General features: G+C 40.0%; 1 pseudogene; it reads left to right on the top strand.

Annotated features, from left to right (window-relative positions):
* The first annotated feature begins 969 nt into the window (after nt 1-969).
* Nucleotides 970-7,620, top strand: LOC101755492 (annotated as a pseudogene).
* Nucleotides 7,621-9,306: the final 1,686 nt, after the last annotated feature.

Raw genomic sequence — 9,306 nt, 5'->3', positions numbered from 1 at the left:
GGACAGTAGTTTTGTTTAAATGTGATTGGTTTAAACTTGATGGGAAGAGGACTGAACTTCAATATGATGGCTTCTTTAAAAGCATCAATGTTGGAAGTCTATGGTATAAGGATGATTCTTTAATCTTGGCCACTCAAGCTAGGAAGGTCTTCTATTTGGCAGACACCAAGTTGGGTAAAAATTGGCAAGTTGTGCAGACATATGACCATAGGCATCTTTACAATGTAAGGGAAACCGAGTCCGCACAATATAATGTTGCTGCATATCAAGAGGACGAATGCTGTGATGAGGATGGAAGGAGAGAATCAGTGATAGACATGTCATATGATATTCCTTTGAATAGAAATGATGAACAAGGCCCTATCTTTGAAGCTGCTGAAATTGCTCGGTTGGTTCAAGAAAGCCACAAAGAAGGGCATCACACTGATGGTGAAGAGGAAGAAGATGACACACTTTTCGAGTATTGTAGCGATGATGAAGGAGGTGCTACAATTGATGTTGATAGTGATGACGAATAACTGCTACCAAAGGGTTGTGCTAGGTTTTTAAATTGACAGTGGTGAGGATTCTTGTCACTTTTTTGCAAGCTTCTGTTCATCTCCATAACTAATTCTATTCTATTGAGTATTTGTTAGTGTTGCACATAACTTTATGCAACACTTCTAAAGAAGCAATGCTGTCCTTAACTTACTGTTTCCGATGAATGTGTATTTTAGATAAGCAGTTAGTCCAAGACAATTATTTTCTTATATTTCTGGATAAATTGGGCATTTTCTGCACTTGATCATTTGTTATTGTTTGACAATTATTTTATATTTCTGGATTATTCTCACTGAATGTCCTTTTGTGTTGTCATTTCTCAGCTCACAGGTTTTATTATTGTTGCCGTGATGTTCATGTCAAAGCTGAGAGATCTGAGAAGCTAGCAAACAATATAGAATCATCGCATCCAGCAATTAGTGTGGCAAAATGGAGAATGACCTAGATACAAAGTTGGAGAAGTTGGAGTATGGTCCAAACATCAATGAGAATAATCAAGAAAGGTAATGATCCTCTGGTTTTATTTAATGTCGATGAAAAGTTACTTGATGTCCTGTATCTCATTCTGATTAATGTCGTCAAATGGCTAGTAGTTCAACAATGTTTATTTTTTTAGGATCTTGAGTGTATCTTTGCCAACAAGTTCCTTTACTGATCATGATTACATCATTGATGTAATGGACACAATAATAATTTGTTACTACCAGCTGTGGAGACGGAATGCGTTTCATAATTTATTATTTTTGCCATGAGTGTGCTTTTCAGAAAAGTGTTTAAATTTTAAGAGAACTATGCAGCTACCCAAACAATCCTCTCTCACTGAATGTCCTTTTGTTTCTCACCTCCTCAACTCACAAGTTTGGTTATTGTTTAAATTTTGCTGGTTGATCACTGACTTGTTTGCATCCTACAGAATGTGGAGCCGTGGAGGATTGGAGGTGAAGCTCTGCGATGCCTTGTCTGCATTGTGCGTCGATGCCGGTAGGGTTAGCAATTTAGGGAGGCGTCATGACGTGGGGCTCAATATTTTTGTTACGGCCAAGTGGTCAAGCTACCTTGATGCGAAAAATGTGTTCAGATTCTGGAGGCTAAATATTTTTATTTTATGCTCATGTCTGGGGCTGATTTGCATGTTCTGACAACAATTTCTTATAATGCTGTGATGATGTTTACTAAAAGCAGTATGTTTTCAACATGTTCTTGCTGAATTCATGAACTTCAGAATCAGCGGATGTTGACAACAATTTCATACGTACTAAAGTCTGAAAGCAGTATGTTTACTAACTTGGCCCAAATGGACTCGTTATTAGTGAAAACTAAATTTTAGATCCCTAACAAATGAATACACGTGATTAGCTCAATGGTTGTGCTCTTTGTTGGGACAGGGCAGGCCACAGTTCGGCTCCGCGATGGAGCAAAAAGATGCAGACCGCAGGGATCGAACCCGCGACCTCAGTCAAGGAAGAGTGCAGGAAGTACCACTGGACCACTACTACACTTGCGTTGAAATGAAGATGGTCTATTTTATATACAAAATTTCTAGTGGACATCTCGCGACCATGTGGCGGCACCGGGTTGGTTGAGTTGCTTCAACCTGGACTATGTGGCGCGCTGAGGTTGCTCCCCGCAGTAGGTTTTTCTTTTTAATCTATACTTAGAACTTGTAACTAGTATTTCTCGGTCATAGTAACTTCAAATTTGTTGGTTTTTTTTTCTAAATTTTTGTAAAATCATGAAATTTCATGTAGTTTCATTTGTTTGCATACTACATTACGAAATTGATATTTTATGTATCGTTTTTATATAGCTCCTTTTCTTCCACCAAATAAAGTAGATAAAACATGTTTTTTGCATAACAATTGGTAACATAACTTAATATTTACTAATTTCATGGTAAATATAATGTTCTATCCAATTTTGACGTGAATACAAGTTCGAACATGTAAAGTGCTACTTAAATCTTAAAGTTTAACTTGAGTTACTATGAACTATGTGAGAGATGTCTCCGTTTGTGAACAATGTTTGCTCCAACTTTGTCAAAATAGTTAATTTTTTACAAGCTTAATTATAAACCAAAAATATGATGCCACATCAATTTGTAGAATTTTTAGAACAAATTTAGATATTATTGTAATTATTACATGCTAACTTGGAGATAAAATTTTGAATTGTCTCTAGAAGACAACATAATTTTTCTCCATCTCCAATACATGGTCTGTAATGGAATTTATGAACCTAAAAAAATTGTTTGTGCAATTTTTGAAATCTTATTGGAGGGACATAGTTCAACTTATAATTACTTTCAATAAAAACATTGAAAGTCAATTAATTGATAGAAAATACCAAATCTACTTAGAAATTATTGAACTCCTACATGATAACTTTATATGTTGCCTACTACATGAGAAAAATGTATTCATCGTATTTAATATAGTTTATGTATAAGTTGGTTCACAAAAGTACCTTTTTTGAATTTTAAAAAAATTGCTTCACATAAGGCGCTGGGCTGAATTCAGTTGGCCACCCCGCCTCCTTCTTCGGCCCAATGGCGCCAGCCCAAATTTTTTCGCAGAGCCAATTAACGCTAGTACCCTCCTCCTCCAAAAATCCCACCACATTTTTTAGGGTATCTCGGTAATCTCCTCCTCCTACCACCCGCGCCCTAAATCTAATCCCACACCTCCACCCACCAGGCTACCACCAGACCTCTCCCAATTTCTCTCTCCCACCGCCGACCGCATCTCCTCGGCCGCCGCCGCCGCGCCCCCATCTCCTCCTCTGCCGACCGCCGACCGCCTCGCCCCATCTCCTCCATTCACCTCCATGGGCGCGGCGGACACGACTCCTAGCTAAACCCTAGCCAAACCCTAGCTGCCACCACATCCGCCACTACGCCGTTGCAAGCCAAGCCCTAGCCGCCACCCAACCATGCCGATGAAGGGTCAGCCCAAGAAAACAAAAGGACTTGGGATGCCAGGTATATGTGCTCATGTCCACATTGGTTGCTTAGTAGTGCTATCTGTGACATGGTGCGGGCATTCCTAATTCTTCTTTCTGCAGTACAACTAGTAATCTCTGAATGCTCATGTCCAAGTTTAAGTTATGGTTATCTATTATTCTGTTAAGAACCTTACTGCACGTGTTTGTTAGTCGCTTCTTGTGTGTAGTAAATGGCTGAAGATTATCCTTAAGTGAGTTGTTCTTATGTGGATAGGCTCTTGTTATAGCACTTAATCTAGTTGGAATTTGGCAGCATTAGCTTTCCCTTTTTCTCTAAGAGTGTTTGCTCAGCAAGTTTTGTTTGTACTGATATTTTAGTGTCAATGCTTATTGTTTCTACTGATCATTTTTAATCTCTTGTTACATTACATATTCCTAGCACCACTCCATCCATATGAAGAGTTGCGCTTCCGACAATGCATGAGGAACAGTGAAAGGCTAGAGCAACTTGGTCTTCTTCCTTACAATCCCATTCATGTAAGCAAAACAACAAATTCTCAAGACAAGAACAAGACAAAATGGAGAAATAGAGAAGATTCTGGATCTGACTATGAACAAGATTTGTTTGATGATGACATTGCTAAGGTGATAATTCTTCCATCTTGTCAGGGCTTATATTGCTATCTTTTTGGTAATGCAATATAATTATCTAGAAATTCTATTCACTAATCTAGGCTTCCATTTCTACCAGGGATCAGATGCACCACCTACTAGAGTCACGTTTCGCTCTCGTAAGAGAGTTTATGCATCAGTTGCCCCAACTACTACAAAGCCAAAGTCAAATAGACGCATTTCCCAGCCTGATGCAAGTCTTGCACCAAGTGACATCCATGTGCCACCTCCACAGGCTAGTCTTGCACCAAGTGACAACCATGTGCCACCTCCATCACACCCTGATGTGAGCCAAGCTGTTGAACCAGCTGCTGCCATTCTGCAAGTTGATGCTCAAGGTTAGTTCTACTACCATGTTTTTCATCCTATTACCTTTGATTTCCTGTTGAATGCACTCTTACTTCCTGCTATTTTTTAGATGATGGAGCTGATGCCATTCTGCAAGCTGATGCTCAAGGCTAGTTCTACTACCATGTTTTTTCATCCTATTACCTTCGATTTTCTGATGAATGCACTCTTACTTCCTACTATTTTTTAGATGATGGAGCTGATGTCATTCTGCCAGGTGATGGTCACAACAATTTGCCCAATGAAGGTGAGCCTTTCTAACTATCATTCAAATGCCTTTGATTGCATGGTGAATGTGTTCTTACTGCCTACCATTTTTAGATGGTTTTGACTTGTATGATGACAACAACACCATGGCTGACACAACTGATGTCATTGCCCAACCTATTGCTGGCAACCCAAGGACCAATGAAGGTGTTTGTTTGTCTACCATGGTTTGCCATATTCGATATTGCATTACAACTTTGGTTGGTGTATGCTAATTGCATTTTCAATGGCCATTTACAACCAGGACAATAGGAGCGAAGGAAGCGAGGAGTTAATATGGGACATGGTCTCCATAGGATGAACCGATCTCATCGGGGCAAGCTGCCAATTGTCATACCTGAAGGAAATATCAGGCCCCTGGTACCTCTTATTGCTGCAAAGTTTGCAAGTGAATGCAACATTGCAGTCAGGAACCATGTGCCTGTGCTCACGCACTGGAAGGAGTACAAGAGACGCTCTGCAGTGATTGATACTTTTTTGGGAATACTTCGTGTAAGTAAATTCTCCAAGGCCTTTCCCCATCTTCCTGTTTTGAACCATGCATGCATACTACCCTGCTACCTAGTACATGAAAATATGCATTATTATAAGCATAAACAGATGTTGTATAGTAATTTTATTGCCATTTACAGATTTGATTTGCTCCTTACATGGTTTGATCCTATACGATCTGGTCATAAATGTCTTGAAAGCTATTCATTTTATCAGATATTAGATTTCTTATATATGTTCTTCTATCTGAATAGGCAAAGTTCAACATTGACACAAATGATGATGTGGTTAAACACGGTTGCCTTGAAATGATGAAGTCTGCAGTTCGCCAACAACGACACAAGCTGAAGCAACAATATTTTGATCCTTTTCCACTGCATTTGGTTCCAAAGACTTCTCCTGTGAAATCAACAAGTAATGAAGAATGGATTGAGGCATGTCAGAAGAACAAAGACAACCGAGGCAACGTTTCCTTACATCAAACAACTGGCTCCCGTAGCTACCCGGTTTTTGTAGAAAATATGGTAAGTTTGCCATGTCGATGTTCTATCATATTTATTAGATATGTACAGTTGTACTCTCCCTCTCTCTTTTGTACTTCTAGCCTATACAGCTTCCTGTTGTACTATCAGCCTATTGGCATCTATACATGAAAGGTCACCCCCCTCCTCTCAGGGTGTGGTGTATTGCCTAAACATTCAATAATGTTAACTGCATATCCATTCTGTCATGCTGCTCTATCATATTTTAGCAAATGATGTTCTTGCTGCAGTTTATTAGTACTTGTTGTAGATCATTAGTTCTTGCTGCATATTATTAGTTCTTGGTAGTAACTGCATAGATCAGTTTGTATAACTGCATATTATTAGTTCTTGCTGTAGATCATTAGTTCTTGCTACAGATTATTTTCCATAATGATATGCGTACATTCTTGCTTGATGTGGCAAGACCATTCACTTATTTTACTAGAAACTGGGCTTGTGAAACATCAGTGTGTCTAAACAAGTTCTTGAACCATTGACTAGTATATAATTGACTTGATTGCTTTGTGGTTATACAAAATGGAGTAAACTAGTCTTACTTGTCTGGTAGCAGCATCTCTTAGTGTGCTGCTATGTAGTTCTAGGTTGGCACAAGGAGGTACATGTGACATCGACTAATTGCACTTAACACATACCCTGCATCTAATCTCCATTAAGAACTGACCCCATACTGCTTGCCTTGTGGGCAGAATAATTTCCACTGCTGAAATCCAATAAATTCCATTGCTGCATATGCATAGTATTAACTCTTGTACTAACCTGTTTGAGGCACATGGGCGTGTGGCCACATGGGCGGATGTTGAGACACGGTGAGTTTTCTTGCTGATTTGATATGGTGACTGCATGGTGAATCTACATCAGGATTGTTCATTTGGTTACCTTCCGTGAGTTGTGGAATTTCTACTAATTGTGTTAAGTTTAGTTCCGTAGCAGTAAGCTCTCCTGTTCTATTTATATCATTGCATGCAAGCTACCAAATTATCTCTGCTAATGATGTTAAATTCAGTTCAGTAGCAGTAAGTACTGATTTTGAAGAATAGATGGCTATCTCAACTTTGGCTATTCATGTTGATGCTATGCTTCTGTACTACCTTTTGTTTTGTGCTCATATTTGATATAGGTATATTCCTATGTTCATCATGGATTTGAGTTGATGCTGGCAGATGTCTTGAACAACTACATTTGTTTGCCATATGCATTATTCATGTTTTACATTGCTGTAGTGCATTATTCATTATACACATCCTGAAGCACATACACTAAATTTTTCAGGGAGATGAGTACGAGGATAAGGAACCTGATGCGTTCGATTTGTTCAAAGCGTGCCACTTCAGCAAGAAAAGGAAAGGCTTTATGCCTTCTGTGCAATCGGTTATTGTAAGTCTGCTCTCTAATGGTGCCATATTTATTTGGATATTTTAAACTGCCCCATGATCCTGAATCATGTTAGCTGCTTGCTTGCTAGACTGAAATGGAAAACCAACTGGCTGCACAACCTAAAGAAGGTGAAGAACCCAAATCTGCGGCTCAAGTTGTAGCTGGTGTGCTTGAGCAGAACAACAAAAAGAGTGTGTTCCTTCGCAATGTGGGAATGCAGATTAAGCGACCAAGGTTGAGTGCACAACTGGAAATGAAGAAGAGGGAAAATGCTGAACTTCAATCAATTGTCAGCAACCAGCACGCACAAATGGAAGAATTGTCAAAGCAACTGCATGAAACTGAGCAGACAAGGATAAGGGACAAAGAGGAGATGAGCAAGAAGCAAGCTGAGTTGGAGGCCAAGCTTCAGCTTATTCTGGGTCAAAATCGACCAAGCTAACTGTTGGTGCTATTGATTTTTGGTTTTTGGTAGCTGCTGTTTATTCTAACCGTTTATGCAAACTGTATGCTGAGTTGTATGCTGTTTTTGGTACCTTCTGTTCATGATAACTGTTTCAGGAAGCAAACTGTATGCTACCTGTTATATTTTGGTTGATGGGTTGATATAATTTGCTATGTATTATGGGCTGAAATGATCATTGTGATATATGGGCTTAGATTGAATTTGTGGGCTAAAAAATGGCCCAATTGAGTGGCCCAGTTCTAAAATGGGCCGTGAATGCCACGTCAGCGTCCACGTCATCTGCCACGTTAGCGTCCACGTCATCTGCCACGTCACTATGAATGCCACATCATCATCCACGTCACATGTCCACATCAACGTCCACGTCATTGCCCACATCATCATCCACATCATCGTCCACATCACACGTCCACGTCACTAGTCACAGCCACGTTGGCTGCCACATGGCAACAATCTGTGACATTCATTTTTTGTCACAAAACATTGGGCCTGGGCTGGGCTACACGGGCCTGAGGGTGGTTTGTGATAGTTTAAAATCGTTATAGATTGTGCTAATCTGTGACGAAAATGAAGGGAGCGAAAAAAACGTCACCTGCGTTAATCTGTGATGCTCAATACATGATGTTATAAAAAATCGTCATAGATGCTGCTTTATGACGATTTTTCAGCAATCTGTGACAGATTTGGTTCGTCATATATTAACAGATTTCTTGTAGTGTGGGGACCTCCCTCCGGGAGTCCCATTGATCACCTATATTAGTCCCTGGATCAATAGGCTAATACAGTTATCATCATAGTTCAGTATTTTAAGCAATAAAAGGTGTATATTTTAATAAAAGAAAGGTTTTTACCTTAGCGCAGCGAAGTGGTGCCCATCCACTAACAAGATGGTCTGAACACCCGGAGATCTATACCTGCATGATGAAAGCAAGGCTGAGTACACTTATGGTTGGTTCTCAGCAAATCCCAAAAATTACTAGGTAATTATATGCACTTTGGGAGGTGGACAAGGAGTAAGGTTGAGGGGTAGAACCTATGCCTAAAGCATCCTACATATGCAAAGTGGATTACAAAATGTAAGTTTTGCAAAGACTCTCTAAAAAGGTTATAATTATGTTATTAAATGAATGTTGTTGTCCTTACCTCCCCTACCAGTCCCAAGGTATTAACTATGGAATCCAGTCCACGACCTTCGTCCGTCATTTCCAAAACACTAATTCCCATCCAAAGAGTTTCAGAGGTAATCATGCGGGCTTTAACTTAGTGAGCTCGTGACCGTGAGTCTTGGCTATTCGAATACATCATACTCTGCGCAGAGGTGTACACTTTCCCCAGACGTCCGATCGGCCCATACCCTCACAAAAAGGCAGTACTAACCTACGAGATCCATGCCCACCCGTGTCCATCTCTGGACAGCATTCCTTAGGTCCATCCACGGATAACACTAGGGTCTAAACAAGGGCCACTATCATCTGCTTCGTGGATCTCATCCCGGGAACATGCGAATAAAATAAATCAAAACAGGCCTCTGGCCCTAAGGGTCTCTGACCCTCTCTCAATCAACCTGTGCTGACTGAACCTAGTAGTCTGCGAAGGTCCTGCTCCAATATATCCATTGCCTACTTTTGCCCATTGGGATGGATGACTAGATTCAGCTAGCAG

The sequence above is a fragment of the Setaria italica genome, chromosome VII, assembly GCF_000263155.2.
Source record: "Setaria italica strain Yugu1 chromosome VII, Setaria_italica_v2.0, whole genome shotgun sequence".
In the NCBI taxonomy this organism is placed as follows: domain Eukaryota; kingdom Viridiplantae; phylum Streptophyta; class Magnoliopsida; order Poales; family Poaceae; genus Setaria; species Setaria italica.
Note: the sequence above shows the minus strand (reverse complement) of the source record. Positions and strands in the feature narration are given on the sequence as shown.